Source organism: Pinus tabuliformis, chromosome 8 (genome assembly GCF_031772625.1).
Source record: "Pinus tabuliformis cultivar Carrire ecotype Pingquan chromosome 8, CPIR1, whole genome shotgun sequence".
NCBI classification, from domain to species: domain Eukaryota; kingdom Viridiplantae; phylum Streptophyta; class Pinopsida; order Pinales; family Pinaceae; genus Pinus; species Pinus tabuliformis.
The window spans coordinates 854,475,423-854,498,669 of record NC_142294.1 but is presented as its reverse complement, the minus strand read 5'-3'; the positions used below and the strand labels follow the sequence as shown (position 1 = coordinate 854,498,669).

The 23,247-nt window shown below is 32.7% G+C and overlaps 1 pseudogene; it reads left to right on the top strand.

The window, feature by feature from the left end:
• Positions 1 to 14,077, top strand: part of LOC149238260 (chaperonin 60 subunit beta 2, chloroplastic-like) — a 45,676-nt pseudogene extending 31,599 nt beyond the window's left edge.
• Positions 14,078 to 23,247: the final 9,170 nt, after the last annotated feature.

Here is a 23,247-nt window from a genome sequence, read left to right as displayed (position 1 = left end):
GTCCAAAAGCTCTTAGAGAGCCAATGATTCTCCCCACTTAATTAGATTTCATTTTTTAGAGTGTAATTTTAAAATATACTTAAACTTAAAGGATAAAAGGTCCCATCAAGAGCTGGCTTACTGTGATCCTAAGATTATAACTAACTAACATTACCAATACTTCATATCAAAACAGGGTAATGGCTTAAGATTATATTAATCAAAAGGCAAGGGGTCTCATCATGAGCCAACTTGTTTAGTTAAGTTACAAATCAGACATTGAATTGCTCATTCAATAAGCATGAACAATATTATGCCTTGAAGAGGACTTGAACCTGCACGCTCTTAAGCACAAGATTTTGAGTCTCGTGAATGTAATTGTCAATGGTGGTCACCAAACCAAGAAATTGTCCCTTAAGAAACAAAAGATGAAGAGCTAAAGTGACAATGAATTAGTTTAGAAAATAAACAAAGCAATATGTATACTTATGAGCTTATCTTTAAAATTGCATTCTGATTTAAGTGGGATACTAAACCATTAATTGTTAAAAGGTAACCCTATCGAAGCTATGAATTCCTGTTGGCAGAGGAGGCTCTACCTATGACAACTGAGTATACCAAAAATTGATCTGAGGAGAGACTTCTTGCTTTTATCTTTAAAAAACGAAGTAAAGACTGCTGGAGACAAAGTTACATTTTATGAGAAAAGAATAATCAAAAAAATGGTAGCTAAGTAGATGCTATTTTATTAATAAAGAGAAGTATTACTTACCTTATATTCCATGTAATTTATTTTATTTCCAAAAATATCTTTATTTTGGAAGTTTTAGAAATTTCAAAAAACTCTTAGAGATAACTAGTTCTTCCAAGTGAATCGTCAATTGTTGTGATACTTAGCAACCCCCCATTTATTAATTATAGTATTTAATATTATGTTAATAAAGGGGGACCCTTCAAAAAAATCTATCCAAAAAACAAACTTAGCATTTAGGCATTTCTTTTATTTTTTGGAATAAATAAAATATAACAATCAAAACCCCCCTTTTTATAAAACTACTAAATACTTACCTTCTCAAATATAGCATGATTAAAACCCACCAAAGGAACTTTCTAACCCTCCAAAATCAAGTAAAATGATTAAGTAAGGACTCTATGCTCTAAAATATCATGAAACTTGACATAAACTAAGTTCTTAAGCTTTTTAGGCTTAAGTCTCGCATTGCATATCACCATTCATAAAGAACCCTCTTTAAAAAGGTCATTGCGAAACATGTGAGATGCGAAACTGCGATGGTGTTGTAACCTTTATTGCATCAAATTTCGGGCATTCAAATGAACACCATATACTTATCACCAACCAATATTGTGAAATGTGATTAATACCTATAACCACTCCATGAATATGACAAGAAAATGTTTTAACTCCGTCACTCAGTGAAAAGGGTCCTTTACATAAGATAAACCTGGAAATTAGCTATGTTTTGAAATGAGAAAGGAGTGGATCGTATCTCGTATCTCGGAGAAACATAGCAAGAGGTAAGAAAGGTAAAAAGGCATATTGTGATATTGTGAACTGCGATATTTCTTTGCAAATCACACAATCTCTATCATTGTAGTTCAAAGGCTTGCCACCCTAGAATCTTTCTTCCTATTTTACGATGCAAAAATTTATGAGCATTAAAGCTAAGGGATAATGAATCATTAATGGGAATTTAGTAAGACAGAACTACATTTATGTGGGAAAAGCCATTTAGAGTGATATGATATCTTCTTATGTGCCTTCAAATAAAACTCCTTTTATCACCTCTACAAGCTATCTGCATTATTTCATTTTACATTAATCTTTGTGTATCCGATCATTGTTGTTCTTTACTTTCAGGAAAAATCCACAGAGAAAAGTGTTAAGAACCATGGTGAAGAAAGGCAAGGATGTCACCTCTCAGAAGTCTGAAATGACTCCTCTGTTTACGGATACTACATGCAACATAGAGTGAGGAACCTCTACATGGAAGACTATGCATAATATACTCGAGGAGGAGCAACCAAGGATTATGGAAACAATAATTACAGTTGATAGACGTGATTCCTCAAATGTTTCCAGGTTAGTGACGACATGCTTATTTTGCACCACATAGCCACGTGCCTGAATATAATCCCTTATACCGACATGGTTAAATGGGTTATTGATGAAGCCAACATCCTAGACAAGGAATTCAAGAGAAGATCTTTTACCCCAGACAGCCTACGACATATGTACCACCTACCAGAGCCACAAGTCATCTACAACAGGAAGTTCGTGGAGAAGTTGTCCAATGAGAATGACGACCCAACAGAATACACCCAGGCCTCATCAAATAATGAGAAAGACACTAAAAGAATAAAAAAGGTCCGTCTGGCCTACATTCCTTGTATAGTATGGAGCATTTCCATTACATGACCTAGGGCATGTGTTCAGAGAAGCAAAGAACATGCTATCTCTGCGATTACCTAAATTACCTGGAAGGAAATATGACCCATTCTGCACTTTCGAAAATTTCAATACTCCGGTGAAAATAAAAGTATTTAGTAATGAGGAGGATGCCTTTGATGACATCATTTTGCAAAAAAATGCCTTTACAGAGGTGAAGCATATGGCACAACTACTTTTTGACTGCGAAGATCTGGAAATTTTTTATAGCTACAGAGAAAGGAGGTTAGCAAAGGTCCCATTGGACCAATTATTGATTCAACCAATAAGGGAGTCTATTCCCAGTGTGACTATACAAGGAGACTCCGAACAAAATTCTAAAACCGATTCTGGAGTGAAATCTCAAGAGAAATCTACCAGGGGATCACAACAGTCATCGCAAAATGGGAAAATCATAAGCATGGATTCAGTAAAGGATACATCCAAATCGAAATAGAATATAGTTGAGGAAACTTCAGCTAGCAAGGAGGTTGAGATCCATACTACCTCTGGACAACCAATAAAACTCCTGTTAATTTATTTAGAGGAGTGCGACATTTTTAAAAAAGTCTCAACAGAGAGGAACAGGCGCTAGAGTTGCAAACTCCACAATAGAAAACAACTCAGGAAATTACAGTGGAAGAGGTTGCAAATACATAAGAGGTAGAGCACATCCTTGTTACCCCCACTTCCGAAATAATTTTGTGAATCGAAGAAATTCCCCCTCTAGATGTGTTTTATACCCCACAACATAATGCCATGGTGAAAAGACAAAGAAAGAAAAGCAAATTGGACTCTATAGGTCCTACTACCCCGAAAATGAACCAATGTATGTTCCTTGGAAAGACTCACCCATTGACCCATCCACCAACCTTACTAGACTCTTAGAGTTTGTAGGTTCTTACGCTACAATGACCATGGAAAAAGCAACAGAAGTAAAAATGTTGCTTACAGAAAAGGAAGATAAAATAATGTCACTTGAGCAACAATTACAACAAGGAGAATTTGACTAGTAGGAAGAGATACAGTTAGCTAAGCTACAATGGGACTTCTAAGAGATGCAAATAGAACATCGAACCTGGTTAGCTGAGAAGGAAGCATAGATACATGAAATAACTAATCTACACAAAGATGATCCAAAAATTGATCAGTTTGTTACCAAAGCACTCAGTCATAACTCCCAACGGATGCACCAGAAAGAATTAGTGTGCCAGAATATTTCACAGTGGAAATCTTATTGTGAAACGAGTGATAAGAGGACAAGTCAAGTTGTGGAAATGGGACTTGAATACGATGAGATATTTAAAGAGGTCTTTGATTTCATTGCCTGGAAGAATACAAAAGATGGTAGGAAAATCGACCTGCCTAAGCTAGAAGAATCGCATAAATAAATATTATTTGCGAGCTAGGATTCTCATCTTAAAGAAGTAGAAAAAAGGCAATAGCAGAAGTGGTGGAAGCAAAAAACAATTTCATACAAAACATCAATGAAAATTTACATAGTGCCAATCTTGTGGCAAAGTCCACTCCAGGTTTCCTTCCTAATGCAAAATAGCTTGAACAACAATGCAAACAGGAAACGGAAGAAAAAGCAAAAGTGATAAGGAGAATGACTATGCGAAATTGGGAGGAATATTAGCAAAATTTGGTAAAAGCTCATAGCCAATGGATGAGCCTGCGATGCCTAACCACTTCTATGGATAAAATGGCACCAACACTGACCGATGTTGTATTCGTTGGATAGTTGAAAGCTTAAGCCAGCCAGCCAACACAACTCAAGCCCATGATGGATATTTTCAATCTGAAGGATCAAATGCAGGATAGTTAGTCACCTTATTTATTTCCATTTTGATTTTATATTTCCATAATTTGGGGCAGGTCGTTTAAACCTCCTTAACTATTTTTGTAATAATCCATATTTAGTTTTATAGTTTAAGTATTTAAACTCCTCTCATGCATTTAGAGAGGGGTCAAGAATTTTATCAGAAATAGTCTTCAAAACATGCACTTCTGTCCCTTTGAGGAAGTTCTGGTAAAATTAATGGAACAAGATTTATTTTTATTTGATTTAGTATCTTCTATTGAAATTTCACTTTTGTACTCTTTGATGTTGTTGAATGAACTCAATATAGATCAATATTGTTGAAGCACATGAGTAGGACTTATTATAAATGGTAATTTTATCTCGTAATCCTTTTTACTTATGTATTAAGCAATGATTTCCTTATGAATTGTTTATGTATGAAAGTCTGACTTTTGATTGCCATTATGGGACTTTTGTATCATGATGATCTATATTTTATGTTGAATATATATGAATAATTCCTTATGCGATATATCTTTCACAATCGTTTTAGCTAACTTTTTATACAAAACAATTATTGTTAAAACGGATTCACTTCTCATCATAACTGAATGAGCTTTATTACCAATTGCTTTTAGATATTTCTTGTAGATTTCATATATCAATTTAATCTTGGGTATATTTATAACTAGATAGTGCTTAAATTAGGATAAAATGCATGTGATTGTTAGTTTATATTAGATTACTTTAGCTTGAAAATTACTTTAAAACATCACATATCACCCCATTAGCACAAGCATTAAATAGATTAGGAAACTGGTCCCATTATCTCGAGTCAGAGCCACTAATCCAAACGGAAAAGGAGCTACCAACCAAGGGCCAGACCGTGTGATTTTCTCCCATGTTGAAGCAATGATTTTCGAGGCTTCAACAAGTTCATAAAATGTGAAAATAGCTAATATATTAGTTCTATTTACTGTAAACATTGCTAGTTTAATAGGATGTAGACGCATATCTATTTTGAGTCCTTTTTCTAAGTTTTGTTCCTAGTAAATTAGGTGTCATCATTACAGCCTCGGAGCTCAGCATGCACATTACTACTAATGGTATTGTTTCAAAACATATCACCTAGATTGGAAAACATTCTTTTGTAGGTGGAAGTAAAAATTAATGAACAACTCGTTTGGTATTTTAATGATAATATTCCATTTGAGTTTTTCTTCACTGAGGATGGCGGGATGGACCATGCAACATTTTTGGAGGTAATAACGAATGTTAGGATCTAAATTTTAATCTTTGGAAGTTTTCTTCATTGAGGATGGCATGGTGGAGCGTGCAACATTTATGGGCATAATAATAAATGCTAGGACCATTCCCTCTCTGCCACTCTGCCTGTGCCTTCAAATCTGTTGGATTTTTAAGACTTCTGGGTCTAAAGGACTAGGCAAGATGCACAAGTCCAGGAGATTAAAAGGGGAAGAGGAAGAGCACATAGACAATGAGCTTGTTCTCTCCATTGAAAAGCTACAGGAAATCCATGATGAGCTTGAGAGGGTAATTTTTCATGAACTCTGAAAACAAATTTTTGGAGTTATTTTATTTTATTTATTTATTTTTAAATTGGTTTCACTCTATATTATTTTTTTGTTTTATTGGTGCATCTATCGATTGATTGAATTTTTGCTTGTCCGTGGGCTGCTTGAGAATGATTTTTTACAACCCTTAAGAGTGGGTTTGAGGAAAAGAGCAATTTTTTATTAAACCCACACTTCATCTTCATATTCTTTTAGTCTTTTGGATATGGGAATTTTGATTGGTTTACATATGTTGGTTTTCCAATAGTGTCACGGAGATTGTTTCAAGGAAAAATTGAAACTAGAACATCCTCAAATAAGTTATTTCAGTTTTTTTTTCCATATCCATTTATTGTTTTGGCATGAGTTGGTAAATCTCGGGGTTCAAAAAATGTAATATTTTGTGTGATAGTTCTTGATCAGTTACAATCTAGATGCTTATGATTAGGTTCATAATGACCTAGTGACCTAAGGCTCTCTCAATGTAGTATGCTGCACTTTTACATCCCTTTTCTTCTCAGTTACAGTCTATACATTTATGCTAAGGTCATAGTGGCCTGGCCAGCTAGGGTACTCTTGGCCTAGTCACTGCCACCAAAGGATCTAACCAGGTTGTTGGACTTAATGGAAAAAGCTCGCAATTCTATTTGGCATCTGCACTTAGGGAAGGGTAGACCTCCCTTACCTATATGGTTGTTGACAGTTGGCTTATTTTGACATTCATTTTTTATTAGTTGTAGGAAATATTTGTTGTTGGAATTAGAGGATAGAGTTTAATTTGGATTCCAAATGACAAGTAGAGTATTCCTACATTACGCATCTATAATTTCTTAGTTTCATTCACATTGAGGAAGAACCAGATTCATTGTAACACCTTTTCTTTCCCTTTCCCCACTTATATATCGAACTTGTAGCTCTTTATTTATTTTGTGCTTCTACTTTTGCTCTTTGAGATTGAATCTAAAGTCTCCAGTACCTAGCAGAGCCTTTTTCTCTTCTATCATAAGAGGCGTGCATGTGTAAGCCTATGTAATTGATCAAATAAGTGTGGAGTGGATTGAAACAGCTAGATTTTGTTGTGGTGGTGGTGATAAATCATTTTCTCAATTGAGAGTAACATGGATGTATGATATAATGCTTAAAAATGGAAAACAAAGTGAAATTTTCATAGCGTGCATTGAGTTGATCTCTTTTGGCTATTCCTCTCCAATTGTGTTGAATGTTAGAAATGGGTGTCAATTGGAAAACGTTTTTTCTTTCATGAGACTGCAGAAATCAATCTCCAAATGAATTGAAAATGGCCTAGTGCACTCTGGGTTGTTTTATCACTAGTCTTACATGGGATGTTTGTATTCAGGTCATTCAGGTTATTATTTTTTTTAGATATTATATGACGTCCAATTGTGTGGAGCCTTCTACATGGGTAAAATACACACGCGTATTATGGACAATTAAGTCCTCAATTACTTTTTATGCTTTGTCTTTCACTACAGGGCCTTTAACATTAATTATTGCTCTGATACGCTTCTCATTTGGTTCTGGTAGATTTGATGGGTGATGGCACTAAGTTTTCTAATCTATTTCTTTTATTGAGATATATGTGTTTGATAGGTTGTGCAATGTGTGCTCTGATCAAAGAGGTATTTTAAGGTGAACGGTATACAATTTTTTGTAAATTTGGCTTGACAAAGTAAATGCTTCTGATGGATTGTAGAATCTTTAAAGATATGTGAAGCACAGATGATATTTCATTTCCATTTGATTTTTCTTAAGGTAAGTGCCTGTTTGAAAGTTTGAAAAGAAAAAAATCATAGCGAAGTGTTGATTGCACTGCAAATGCCTTATCATCTCCATCTATAGTTTATAAAGACGAAAAGCAGGCAACTTGCTTGCCATTTTTGACTCACTTTTATTTTTCTCACTCAATTCTGTTGAAATGTGCAATACTTTTTGTTTGAAATTCATCATGTAGCTGCAATTTTTTTATTTTTTTAATTTTTAATCAATGACTATAAATGCAATTTTAAGGATTTCCATAACTCTTCAAATAATTTTTTAAAATGTGCTAGCTCAATGGAAGAGCATCTGGTTTACAAGCAGGAGGTTGGTGGTTTGATTCCACTGTGCGCTAACATGAATTAATCAAAGATTTTGTAGTTTATTTTTAATTAAATGTTTTTTATATCGATTTATTTTGATGGTGAGATATTTCTAGATTCATTGTTTTATATTGTCTCTAAGGAGACAAGAGTGGTCTTTAAATAAAAATTGTATAATCTCTAGATAGACAATAGCTAGTATTAAACACATATTGTATCTAATCCAAGTGTTGCCTTTAGAGAGACAAAAATGAAATTGTCGCGAGAGAGACAAAAATGAAATTGTCTTCTAAGAGACAATACTGATTGTGTTATATATTGTCTTTATAGAAACAATATTTTTTAAGACAATAGTGTTTAAAGCAATAATATTTAAGACACTTTTTTTAAGACAATAATTTTTTAGACACCCACTTAAAGACAATATTTAAGACAACACACAAGTTTTTTTTGCCTTAAGTTAAGACATTTTACCCAAAAATTGTCTCAAATATTGTGTTAAAACCCTCCTTTATGTAGTAGCGAGAAGTCTACAGAAATTATAATATGGAGATTCAAACAATATTCTTAATGGAGGGAACGAGAAACTTCAAATTGTTCATGGATTTGATTGCAATAATTCTCATCATGTTTGCAGCGCAAGGTTAGATTGATGTTATTGTACAATTTTTTTATTATTATTGCAAAATGAAAATTTTATTATTTATTTTATTTTTTTCACAATGATTTTTTTTTGCAAATTCGTATGAAGAGATCACTTCCTTAATTTAATAGCAGAGCCTAACTCTTATAAGGTAAGAGATAATGACTCATATAACCTCAAAGAAAATGAAAATTAACCTCTCTTAAATAGGGAGGAGCTATTAACCATTGTACTTGGACCAATTAAACTATACCTCTGGGTTAGAAATATACCATTTCGATAAAAATTCTTATATATTTTCAATATTTAGAATTTACAATCCAAATAAAATTTAATTAGTATTTTGAAATTTTTTGAAATCTGCAATCTAAAATATTTTATAATCTACCATTGATTAAAGTTTTGAAATATTTTACAACATGTTGTGTAAATAAAGATAGCATTCTAAATTGGGCATTTTCCTCCTAATTTTGCATGCTTCATTGCCTTGTTTCTCAATTAAAATTTCAATGCAATTAGGTTGTTTTTTCAATTAAATTTCAATGCAATCAGGTGACGAGACTGAGATATCTGAGATTTTATCGGTTTTGTTTGCAAGAAGGTACAACCACAACTGATGCTTTTTTATATTATCTGCCAAATTCCCCAGTAGGTTTTTCTTTTGCTGGGCTACCCAATAACCATGAGATTTATTTATTTAGTTTTTTATCTAGTATTATGGGTTTTCACAGTGCATTATATTAGATATCATTTTTGGGATTCAAATGCATTAAGGAAGTCATTCATCTATGACCATTTCCATGAGAGGTAGTCGTGATTGACTAATTTCTCATGATTTTTGAATAGTCTCCTTAGCACTCATTGCACTCGGTGATGCTCACAGGCGTGAAGAAGTGGGATTGAAACTAGTGAAATAAATCACATAGCGTCAATTATCATTTACGGGGCTTGAACTCGGTAAACAAGACTTCCTGGGAGGACACCCATCGTAGATTGCCTTTGGATCAAGTGCGTTTAACTGTGGAGTTCTCCCCACAATCAAGCCCACTTATTTTACTACCCCATTTGAAAAACCTTAGCAAGTATTGTGCCTCATGGACCATTCAAGTAGAGTTCCCTTAACTCTTTTGAATTAAGTATTCGAGGTTTTTGCAGTGCATTATATTAGATATCATTTTTGGCATTCAATTGCATTAAGTAAGTCATTCATCTATGACTATTTCCATGAGAGGTAGTCGTAACTTGCTAATTTCTCATGATTTTTGAATAATCCCCTTAGCACTCATTGCATCAAGTGATGCTCACAAGGATGAAGAAGTGGGATTGAAACTAGTGAAATGAATCACATAGCGTCCATCATCATTTCCATGGCTTGCAATCGATAACCAGGACTTTCTCAGAGGTCACCCATCCCAGATTGCCTCTGGTTCAATCACGCTTAACTGTGGAGGTTTTCCCACAATCAAGCCCACTTACCTTGCTACCCCGTTTTCACAACCTTAGCATGTATTGTGCCTCATGAACCATTCAAGTAGAGTTCCCTTCACTCTTTTGAATTAAGTATTAGGGGTTTTCGCAGTGCATAATCATATGTGATATTATTACCCTATGATTGGATTGAGGATACTGTCCATCTTTTAAAATGGATGGGTACTGTCATACCTTTCGTTATCAATTATAGTTAAATTGTAAGGCAAAATTATATACTCACCGCTACCTTGAAATACACTTCTCCAATATTCAACAAATGTGATACTCACTTCTTTTGTCATGGAAACTTTTTTTAGGTAACCCATTCTTCTTGGCTACATCAATTAATCCAAAAATACTTGAAATTTCAATGTCGTTGCAGCATGTGAAACCATGTCAAAATGAGAAACTTGGTGGTTGTACATGCTGGCATGTTTAGGTGCTCTTAAAATATGGGGTGCCATTAGTCTAATTAAATCCTCCTTATTTATAACTCGATTGCTACACTTCCTTTTCTAATTGCAATTCATATTTCCATACTTTTTCAAACATTTCTTCGGTAAAAATTAGTTATATTAAATTTACAATATTTTTTATATCTTGTTATTTGTTTCTTATTTTTCCTTTACTTTATATAATACTTCATATTTAATTTAAAATTATTTTTATATGTTGTAATTTTTTTCTTATTTTTATTTCACTTTATATAATATTTCATTCACATTAAGGTGGGAACTGTTACTAACCAAGCTATTTGTTTGGTAACAACTCTAATCTTGACCCTTTCTGGCTTGATGAAAATGGTGAATTAGCTTATAGATTTAAGAGAAACTATGAAGACATAACCGAGAAATTATTTGGCAACAAGCGTCTCAAGCTTTTTACTTCTGAAGACATGATTATTTGTAATGGTATTAAGAAGTAGCCTACCTCCATCCAGATGACTTGTATCTATGGGTTGGGTAATAGTAACGTGGATTATGTGATTTTTGGCAGCCATGTCCTCAACTGTATTGCAAACTTTGAGCTACTTAACTAATATGAGCCTGACTCTGACCACAGGCCTTTGTCTTTAAGTATCAATTTTGTTATGCATACCAATCACATGTAGGAGGCAGGTGAGAGCCAAAGACACACTTGTTTTGATAGACGTAGTGTGGACATTTTTTTAAAGGATTTAAAAGGGATTTAGGCTTCTTGACTTAGAAAAACAACATTGATTAGATTTATTACAATTTTGCTACTACCCTTTATAATACCATTGACAAGTTCTCTACTAAGTTTTCATATAAAAAGAATAATAGACTTCCAACCCTTGGTATGACAAGGACTATAAAATTGCCATGGAAGTGAATAGAGACACTCCTAATGAAGTTGTAAAGATCTGAAATATAAGTATATACAAATATCTTATGAAAATGAAGAGGATGTCATATATTAGTGAGACACAAGAGAATCTTATTAACCTTTCCAAAGTTGCACCCAGAAATTTTTAGTGGAATGTGATTATTCGTAAAACAAAATATAACCAGTTGATCCCCTTAGAGAATTGGGACATGTATATTAAGAAGTTATATGACTCCCCAGACACCATGGGGACCATCTTAAACATCCCTATTAAGGAAGATATATTTTATCTAGAATACGTTGAGTCTGGGATTAATAATATCACTAATGGGAAAGCTAAATTGATGCAGGAGCATCTAGCCCAAAGGGAAATTATTGTAAATAATAGACATAGGGTCATGCATTAGTTTCCTAAATTCCAAGTTATTAGATATTTTCAAAATAAATAAATAAAACTAGGAGAGCTTTTAGGCATAAAGGAGTGGATGTGGACCTTTAAGTGATAAGGAAAGCTTTTCTATTTTAGAATAGAAAAAAGATGGAATAAAGCTGAAAAGATGCTTTTCCATGTGTATGCATTGCATGTAGAGTTAGAGTTTTTAGTTGAGTGATTTTGGGATTTTTTATCATGCTAAGTTTAATAAATTATGGAGCCTCATAGGCATTGAAGGCAGGGAAGACGTGAGGAGTGAGTGTGAGAAGTAAGGAAGTATTCTCCTTTAGAGCCTTCAGGCAGTTTGTAAAAGGGCCATGGATTTGCATATCTCGCCATGAATGTATTTTTTATATATGCTTGGTTTATGTAAATATGAGTAGTTGAATTCAATTGATATGGATGTGTTTGTGCTTAATGAACTCCGAGATATGGCTCTGCACCTGGCGTAATAAACTGAATGTGTTGAATAATTTGATTGCTTTTGGCGGCCAGTGTTTAGATGTTTAATTGAATGGGGGTATCGTGGTTGTTCCAATACACAATTACTGTTAATTGTTAAATATTTATATGTTGGTATTCCAAGTAATTTCATATCATGATGAGTGCGTGGAAGAATCATCGCCGAAACGAGTTCTGCAATTAAAAGCACTTAACGTCCAACCGATGGTTCGGACGCTCTGCATATAGTGTTGATATAGGTGATGAAGAAGACAATCCATCACATGGAATGGTCTTAAGGGAAGAAGAACTGTTGCAGAATGAGGATGAGACAGTTATGCAGAAACTTGTTTCCTTGGGTGACAATAAATAGTTGGCTTGCTTAAATAGCCAAGAGAGAGTTGCTACAATGTTAGAAGATGAGGCTACAATGTTTGAAGAACTTTCTTTGATTGGAAAAATCAATCAACATGATGTTGGACAATTACTAAAGATTGTCAAAGAAGGTGGTATCAGAGCTAGAATAGTTCTAGTTGAAGATTCAAGTTTTTTTAAGTTCAGTTAATTGCATGTGATGAATGAATGTTGGATTTTGGAACTGATGAATATTGCAGCACAGATATGCAGTGCGGATGAGGAAGTGAAACAAGATCAACAGGATCTTGAAACGTGAGCTGACAGGTATTACTTATCTCTGGTTTAAAGGTTATGCTTGATAATTTGATTTACAGGCATAGTGAAGAAATCTCAGCAGGAAGAAGAAGATCACAGCTAGAGTGCAGTGATAAAGGAGTCCAGCAAGGTATTCTAAGTGAATGTGGTAGAACCTAAAGATTCAACAGAGGTTGAATAAAGTTGTAGATGAGAGAAGCCTACAGGAGCAGTAGAGAATTCTCGAAAGGTTCCAGTAGAGGACCAATGATTACCAAAAGACCAGATCCGGAGGGAAGGATTGGCGAGGTAAGTGGCAGCAAGAGAGCTTGCTGTGGTAGAAGTTTCATGCAACTCATAGGTGAGGAACTTATGGCGAAGGAGATGACTACTGAAGGTCATAAAGGAGAGAGCATGGGTTCAGAAAGAGGCCACAGAAACAAAGAGAAGAAATATGCCAAGGCGAATGGCATAGGACAACAATTGACTCAGGAAGAGTATGAGAAAGAGAAAGATGAGATAGAAGTTCATCTTGAGCTATTGATGGAGTTGTTACGGGAAAATGAGAAAGACGAGAGATATGGTTTACTGATGAGGAAGAGAGTGAAGTGGCAGAGACTACAGCAGAGAAGAGATTTACAGATAAGCATGCAATTAACAGAGGAGAAGATCATTGATGATTTCTTGAGTTATTGGGAAAATCCAGATCAGATGGATAATATAAAACCATGTATTTTTGTAGCTGACAATTGTGGTGTGATGGCAGGTTTTACTGAGGAGGATGTGCAACTGTTATAGCACAAGAGGAAATTCGTGTGGATGCAGAAGAAGTCGATCAGTCTGTAGCATGGACAAGTAAAGCAACAGTTGAGACTGTTGAACTCTGTGATTTTCAAACTGACAGCTTGTGTGTGAATGCAGGGACTGTAAGTGATGATGATATGCTGCAACAATGCCATAGAGAAATTGCATTGTTAGAGTACTGGTTGGAAAATCCAAGATATGACAGGGAGATTGCAGAAGAAAGATTTCAGTACAGTGCACGAGAGCAGAAAGATATCTTGGAGGTAGATGGTAAGAAGGCGAGAGTAGCTGACGATCTCATGGTAAATGCGAATCAGCATATTGATGTGCTGACAGAGAAGTTAGGAAGAAACTCAGAGCAACATATTGAAGTGTTGCCAGCGTAAGCTGAGGAAAAAGTTGCAGATGAAATTGCAGATGAAATTGCAGGTGACAAGCAACCGAATGTTGTAGAGGGGCAGGAAGTTTGGGAGGCAACAACATTCACAGTGACAGCGAGAGCAACATGTAGAGCGACACTAGCAGCAGAAGAGGCACTGATGCCTTATATTTTTTATTCTAACAATTGTTTTGTGAGTACAGGTCTTACTGAAGAAGCTGGAGAAAATCTGCTAGACAAAGATATTGAAATGATGAGGCGGATGATGATGAAGGATTCTGGAAGAGACCAGTAGCAGTGAAACAAAAGAGAAGCAGCAAGAGGAAGACAGCAGAAGATTGCAAGAGTAAAGCTAGTGGAGCAAAGCAGCATAAAATATGGAGACCTGGAGAAGAACAGACAGAAGCAGCGGCAAGTGCAAAGTTACAACACAAGATATGGGATCCAGGCAAACATAGATATGAACACATGATCAAGAGATCATGAAATTTTTCTACCTTGGGAGTATGATGCGGGAGCATCTAGCCCAAAGGGAAATTATTGTAAATAATAGACATGGGGGTCATGCATTAGTTTCCTAAATTCCAAGTTATTAGATATTTTCAAAATAAATAAATAAAACTAGGATAGCTTTTAAGTGATAAGGAAAGATTTTCTATTTTAGAATAGAAAAAAGATGGAATAAAGCTGAAAAGATTCTTTTCCATGTGTATGCATTGCATGTAGTGTTAGAGCTTTTAGTTGAGTGATTTTGGGATTTTTTTATCATGCTAAGTTTAATAAATTATGGAGCCTCATAGGCATTGAAGGCAGGGAAGACGTCAGGAGTGAGTGTGAGAATTAAGGAAGTATTCTCCTTTAGAGCCTTCGGGCAGTCTGTAAAAGGGCCATGGATTTGCATATCTGGCCATGAATGTATTTCTTATATATGCTTGGTTTATGTAAATATGAGTAGTTGAATTCAATTGATATGGATGTGTTTGTGCTTAATGAACTCCGAGATATGGCTCTGCACTTGGCGTAATAAATTGAATGTGTTGAACAATTTGATTGCTTTTAGCGGCCAATGTTTAGATGTCTATTTGAATGGGGGTATCGTGGTTGTTCCAATACGCAATTACTGTTAATTGTTAAATATTGATATGTTGGTATTCCAAGTAATTTCATATCATGATGAGTGCGTGGAAGAATCATCGCCGAAACGAGTTCTGCAATTAAAAGTACTTAACGTCCAACCGATGGTTTGGACTCTCTGTATATATTGTTGATATAGGGGTTGAACAGAAGACGGAGACCGTCCATGCCTACGGCATATGGACAGTGATATATATCCGAGTTGCGGATATTATGCGTTGATTGACACTTCATATCCATGACTGTCATGCGACTTACAAATCGGGATTGTTATAGCTATATAACCCAGTTGTGAAGAAGGTTGGAGGAGCAGAGACCTATTCCCGATGTAGTCATATTTATATGGCAGCGGTGATGGTAAAATTACGTTTATAAGTTGTGTTATTTGTAAATGAACTCTGGTCCACTAGAAGGTAATGCGCACTCTTTGAATATGAATCCAGCAATATGTATGTTGATATTATTTATGGGAATGAGGAAGAATTCAGTTGTGAACTCGGTGCAATTCCAAGCATAGGTTTTATAAGTCATGAAGGTTACGCTATAATGGAAAAAGCTTTTACATGCATGGAGAAAGGAAGATCCTGGTAGTTGTGGCCTGGGAGAGGCTTGGGCTGCATCATAAATATATGTAGGATAGTAATCTGAAATATTTAAAATGGGAAGGTATATTGTCATTCCTCATCTCCACAAGCTTCTTAATTTTCTGGTAAAGCATGGCTTCCCTAAGCCTTGGACGCAAAGATTTATTGTGCCTATATTTAAAAGTGGGGACACAAATGCTCCCTCTAACTACAGGACCATTATGATTAGGCATATCTTAGCCAAACTATATGGGCTTATTTTGGAAACGAAGATTAGACATTGGCTTAAAAGCCATGGTAAGAGGCCAAAGGGAAAGTTGGTTTTAAGAGACATCACTCGAATATCGACCATCTTGTCACTCTCGAGATCATTGTCGAGGAATTTTACAATCGTAAAATCGATCTCTTTTGGCTTTTTGTGGACTTTAGAAAATATTTTGACATTGTTCCTCGGGACAAGCTTTGGAAAAGGATTGAAGAGATAATGGTTCCTCCTGAGTCAAGGATTTTTGTTATTCACCTTTACAAGAATGTTTTTGTCAATATTAAGACCAACGAAGGGTGATATAAAGATATTAAATGCAATATGAGGGTTAAGCAACGATGTCCGCTATTCCATACTCTTTTTATATTTTGCATCGATAAGCTAGAGGTGTGTCTAGGAATTGCGGGTTGCAAAGGCACTAAGCTTGCTAGTATAATCATTACTCTTCTCCTTTATGTCGATGATATCATTCTTCTTATCAGAAGCCATGATGATCTAGACAAGGAACTTAAGACTCTTCATGATTACTGCTCCAAGATGGGTATGACAGTTAATACTCACAAGACTAAAGTCATGATAATTAAATCCAAAAGGATCACCAATGGTAATTTCATCTATAATACCAATAACTTAGAACATGTTTCCTCTTATAAATATTGAGGTATTGACATTTCTCATCAACTCAATTGGAATTATAGCATTGACAAAAAAATTATTGGAGGATGGAAAACTTATTATGAGCTTGAAAACAACTGTAAGTTGGCTAATCTTTGTAGTTGGAGTAAAAAAAGGTTGTGCAGTGTGGGGTTACAGTATATCTAGATATGCTGGGAGGAATATTGAGATTATTCAAAAGAAATTCATAACCTACAACCTCAAGATCAAGGGAAATATTCCCTATCCTACCCTCTTGAGAGAAGTTGGACTTTCCCCCATTGAGATGTTAGCTATGATTAGGTATTTGATGTATAAGAAGAAGATTTACATCATGGAATCCAAAAAGATTCCCAAATTTGCTTCTAACGCTAGTAAAAAACCCACATCCGCCTTAAGCGTGGGCGGCATAAGGATGCCCGGTCTTGGCTCAACGATTGAGGGGTAAAGGAGAAGATCATCCTCAGAAGCAAGGATGGTGTCAAAGGTATTATTACCTCTAAATTTAAGGATAAACTTTGGGATGATAAAGAGTTGGAGGGAAAAAGGAAGCTTAGATATTATGACATGATCATCCCCACCCTTGACAACCATAATTATCTCTTTGTTTTGACTATCACTAAGAATAAAATTAAGATCACTAGGATTAGAACTAATTCTCATGAACTCTTGAGTGAAACCGAGAGGTAGTCTACTCCCAAAACTCCGTGGGATGATAGAATCTGTCAACTTTGCGATACTAAGAGGCTGGAAGATGAAAAGAACCTCATCTTAGATTGCCCAACTCTTACTCACATCCATAGTGATTCACCTAACATCTTCCACACTTCCAATCTTCTTGACTTGTTAAGTCAGCCCAATAATAGTGATCTTGGAGCGCTTCATTCCCTTCTTTTTTATCATAGAAATAAGATTTTGAACAATATTAATTAGATTTTTTTTAAATTTTTTTTTAAGGTTCGATGAAGATAAAGAGTATTGATCTTAATAAATTTTAATCATCATTATATATTAATAATTTTATATTAAAGCATAAAATAATTTCATGTATATATATATATTTATATTCTCCATTTCTTTCACTGATCAATCTATTTTTATTTTATTTAACATTTTATAAGATTTATTATTTTTGCAATTTCATTATTATTCTTTTTCTTAAAATGATGTTAATATATATTGTATTCTTCTTTCCTATAATTTTATATTGATTCTATATTTAAGGGATGTTCTGTCAAAATAAAATAAAACATTAAATAAAAAAAATAACAGAACATAAAAATAATAAATTTATTTATTTAGACTTTTTATATTATGATTTTTTTATTAATAAAATTATAAATAAGAAATAAATAAATTTACAAATTAAATTAAAATAAATTTAATTAATAAATATTAAATTTAAAATAAAAGTATTTTTAAATATAAAAATTAATATATATTTGAAATATAAATTATAATTATAAAGTAAAATGTATTTTTGATTTAATATAAATCAAAATAATGATTCATATTATTCATATTGATAATTCAAAAAATTTATATTAAATATAAATAATAAAGGAATATTATCAATGAAAAATAGTCATATAATTATAATGAGTAATTATAATGAAATAATATTTTTAAAAATTTTAATAAAATAAAATATATATATATATATATATATATATAAATTAAGAGTTATATAAATATAAATAATATTATTAAGAATCAATAAAGCATCATAATATCAATATAAAAAAGATTTATATGGTATATGAATTAAGATAAATTTATAATGCTTAAATAAAATATCCCAATATTATATTCAAAAATAAAAAAATATTGACCTATTCGTTGTCTCCATGTATACTTCTTAATATAAAACCAGAAAATTACATAAAATATTTCAATATTATAATAAATAATTAAAATTATTATCATATAAATTATTTCCATTATATTAGTAAATAAAATTTTCAATATTCTCTCTATTAATTATTATTATTATTATCCTAGACTATTGGATTGTTTGAATTTCCATATGTTTCCTTATCTATAAAATTGTTGTTTCTCCTTTTTTTTTTTTTTTTTGGTAATCATTACCTTTATTCATTCATATTTTATTAATATGTTTTCATTCATATAAGATTATTTATATTTTATTTAGTTTAAAATTAAAAATAAGAGAATAATAAAGTTTCGCTTATTATTTATATATTCATTTTAATTTCTTAATTTACGCTTTTAATAATTTTACTTAATTTTTATTAAACATGATAGATAAATAAGTTTATTTATAAACATAACTAAAAGAATTACAAGCATATATGTTTAGATATGTAGACTTAATAATCATATTAACTACTTAACAGATTATTTGATGTACATTTATGTTTAATCTTTATTTATCCTAATATAAATTTGCTAACTTATACATTTAAATATATCAATAAACAAATTAACTATTTAATTAATTAATTAAAAAAAATTATGTTAGTTTATCCCATAATCTCTCATATAAGTATTAATATATAATTATATATATTTTAAATGAGGATAATGCATATTTCCTTACATATATATTTAAATAATTAACGTGGGTAAACAACTTAACGAATTAATTAATAAACATTTATTTTTACTTTAATTTATCTCATAATAATAAAAAATTTATATAAAAAAATTATATAGTTTGTTTAGTTTTAAACTATAGAGAAGAGGATAATAAATCATTTATCAAGTTTTTAATTTAGGATATAATTTTTTTTTTATTATTAGCCGATATATTTAGTTATCTATAGATTTAAAATAAAAATAATCAAATATAACAAATTAATTAATTAATTAGTTAATTAATAAACTTTCTACTAATTTTTGGTCAGTTAAATTTAGCTATAGTCCTGTTAATTGTAGTAGCCTCCTTTGATGCCCTATGAAATTATAGGTTTCTCTATTTAATTTGTTTCAATGATCTTGTTCTTCATCTTGTCATAACCATGAACCACACTTATTGGTTCCAAACATGTCCAAATAAATTTTGATATAATTATCCCAAAACATATCTCAAAAACTATTTATCCTTTTAAACTTCCGTGATACCATTATTAAATTATTTTAATAATTATATAATAAGAAACCAGATCAGAAATAAATCATAGCTCAGAAAAATTGGATGGACCCATTCTATTCATTGTGAGATCAATTTACGAGCGTTTTAAAATTGTTAATGCAAACTGAATCACGCGTTCACAGTTATTTTTATATTACAAGCATTTTAAAACTGTTAATTAACACTGAATCATGTGATCACAGTAATCTTTACACTTTCCGTCGTATTATGAATTCGCAAATTCAAAATCACTTATTATTAATAATGTCCATGTGAGAAAAAATCTCTGAGGATTATTATTATCCTCGCATCCAAGTTCCAGTCCTACCCAGACCTTACATATAACTAATATCAATATAAATAAATAAACCAAATTTTTTCAGTTACCAGTTTATTACATTTGAATGTTGTGGTTTTGAGTTATCAAATAGTTAGATAAGTTTGAGACGATATGTAAATCATATATGCAAAGCTGCTAAAGAATAAGCCCTGTAGCCTTTATTGACGATGGAACCATCAATTACATTCCCATCCCATCTTCAAAACATAGCGTGGGTAGTTGCCACCTCTACCCAACCTTTTCAATCACATAAATCAAATGTTTCACGATAATTGATTAGTCCATCTGAAAACGACAGATCACCACTAGCATTATAAAATATTCTTGTATTATGAAACATTGCTTTCTATCATAGATTTGATATATTCTGCAATAAAATGATATGATGGCAGAATGCAAGAGCTACGAAATAAAATTATTTCACATACATAATATCTTTCGTCCTCTAATATCATATATTCGTATAACAGCTTAGTTTTTAATATAAATAGATTCTTTTATTTCCGAGAAAATGTTTATCCCATTTCATGCGTCGAACCAGAAAATCTTTTCTTTTTCGAATTATTCCATCCTTTCATCTATCCCTACTGAATTCTTGGTTCTCTTTCAATCTGTTAGATTTCAATTCTACCAAGTTCTTCCATTTCATATGCAAACCATCTCTAATCATTTGCTAATCCAGACTCTTTAGTTATTTCACGATAGCATCTTCTTCATTAGCTATTTCTCTTTCTTTAAAGGTTTGTTGTATTTCTCTTTTTTTTCACTTTCTGGTTCAGGGATACCCTGGTCAATGGGTAGCCGCTACATCCATGGTTTTTCAACACTCAACACCCCTCGGCCTATTTACTGACTTAACCCCAAGAGCTTTCGGATTCGACCGTGTGACCTCCCATTGGCGAGGCACTTGATTTGACCGATTGAGCTAACTCTTGGGGCTTGTTGTATTTCTCTTTATTTAAATGTTTGTTGTATTTTACAATTTTTTGGATTTTTAGTACTAAACTTGAGAAATTATAAACCCAAAAGAATAGTATTAAATTTAAAGAATTAATATTATAAATATAATATATATTAATTTTAAGAGAAATATTATAAACCCTAAAATAAAGACCATGGTCCAACATCGCATTATGACAAAGATTGCATCAAAATGAAAATCTAGAGAGGTACATAAAGGGGGTTTAAGACAATATTTGGGACAATTTTTGGCTAAATTGTCTTAACTTGAGACAAAGAAACTTGCGTGGGGGTGTCCCAAAAATTGTTGTCTTAAAGATTATTGTCTTAAAAAAATTGTCTTAAACATTTGTCTCTATAAAGACAATATATAACACAAGCATTATTGTGTGTAAGAGAAAATCTCATTACAATTTCATTTTTGTCTCTCTAGAGACAATATAAAACAATGAATCGAGAAATATCTCACCATTGAAATAAATTGATATAAAAAACATTTAATTAAAAATAAGCTACAAAATCATTGATTAATTCATGTTAGCCCAGAGTGGAATTGAACCACCAACCTCCTTCTTGTAAGGGAGGTGCTCTTCCATTGAGCTAACACACTTTAAAGAATTACGTGAAGAGTTATCACAATCTTGAAAACTACATTTATAGCCATTGATTAAAAAAAATAAAAAATCTGACACATGATCTATAATCTTTATAAAAACTATAATCATGGAGACCATATTTTTAACTTTCTAAAACTAGCGATTTCCCCAAAAGGTACAAAGAGAGGTAGATTATATCTCTAGCAAAAAATTTCAAAATCTTCTATTAGTATACAATCAAATGTTCATGTATATAGGCTATCTTGGTACAGTGGCATATCCATGTGTTGCGATTTCATTCAATGTTAGGACTTATATTTCTTCATCTTCTTCTCCACACATGTATGTGTTTATTATTGTGTTTATGCACCCATATAAAATTCTATAACAAACTTTCTTGATTTCCAAATGTAAAACAAACTGAATTATGATTTGTGCATCCACAATCTACGATTGAGTTGTTATCAAAGCAAAAGAAATGAAATAGAGTTGATATATTCACTTGCATCTTTGCAATCAATTCTCCCTACTTAAAAGTTAATAGACCTCGAATATGTTTTTCCTTTGAATTTTAAGATTGATAGATAATGGCTATATCCTAGCTCCACAGTTATTCGGGGCGCTCTGTGGCTTGGGAGTTCATACCAGCAATTGTTTATTACAGTGAAGAATACTGATGACCGAGAGCATGGGCTAAAAATTTCATCTATGTTGCTACTAAATACAAAGATATATCATGAAAATGAAAAAAACAACAACAAGTTTCATCAATGATGTCCTACATCAAGAAAAATAGATCAAGTTTATAAGGATTTTCACCATATTTGGGTAGTATGATAAACATAAAAATCTTCAGAAAACAATATAGATATATTTCTAGCTACAGTGGTTGTATGGTTGTATTGCATAAAATTTCAGGGAAACAATATTTATAAAAGGTGAGGTTGAAAGCACCACAAAGAACCAACAACAAGTACAATAAATATTTCAACAATCATACGTTTAGTACTTTAGTAATTGAGGTCGCTTCAATTTAAATGTTGGAGTGATCAGGTCCATTTCCACATTAAATGGCTTAGGTTCAAGGTGAATACCTTTCAGTCTCTCCAAACCCTTGAGATAGATTCAACATCAAAAATTCCAACAATCATGAAATTAACACATAACTAAGAAAAATGAATCAGAACTGAAAGAAAGTTCCCAAAGATGTATTGGAAAGGGAAATTCAAAACATGAAGCGACATCATGTGAGATGATTCAGAATGTGTTACATTGTGGTTTTACCAGTTGCATTGAGCTCGTGTAGGATGTATTGCTTTGCCTTATGATTTTCGCACAAATATTCAAAATTCCTTATTACCTCATTGGTGGAAGTCGAGATTTTAAGTGCATTCTGATTAGGTATAACAATTTCCACAAGAAAATATTTGAAACTATTGCCATAAACCCATATCTGAAACATGACCAAACACGAATGAAGAGTGAACAAACATAGCTGGCAGTGCTGACAATAACGTTTTGTTTATGGAACAAATTAGAAAGAAAGTGCA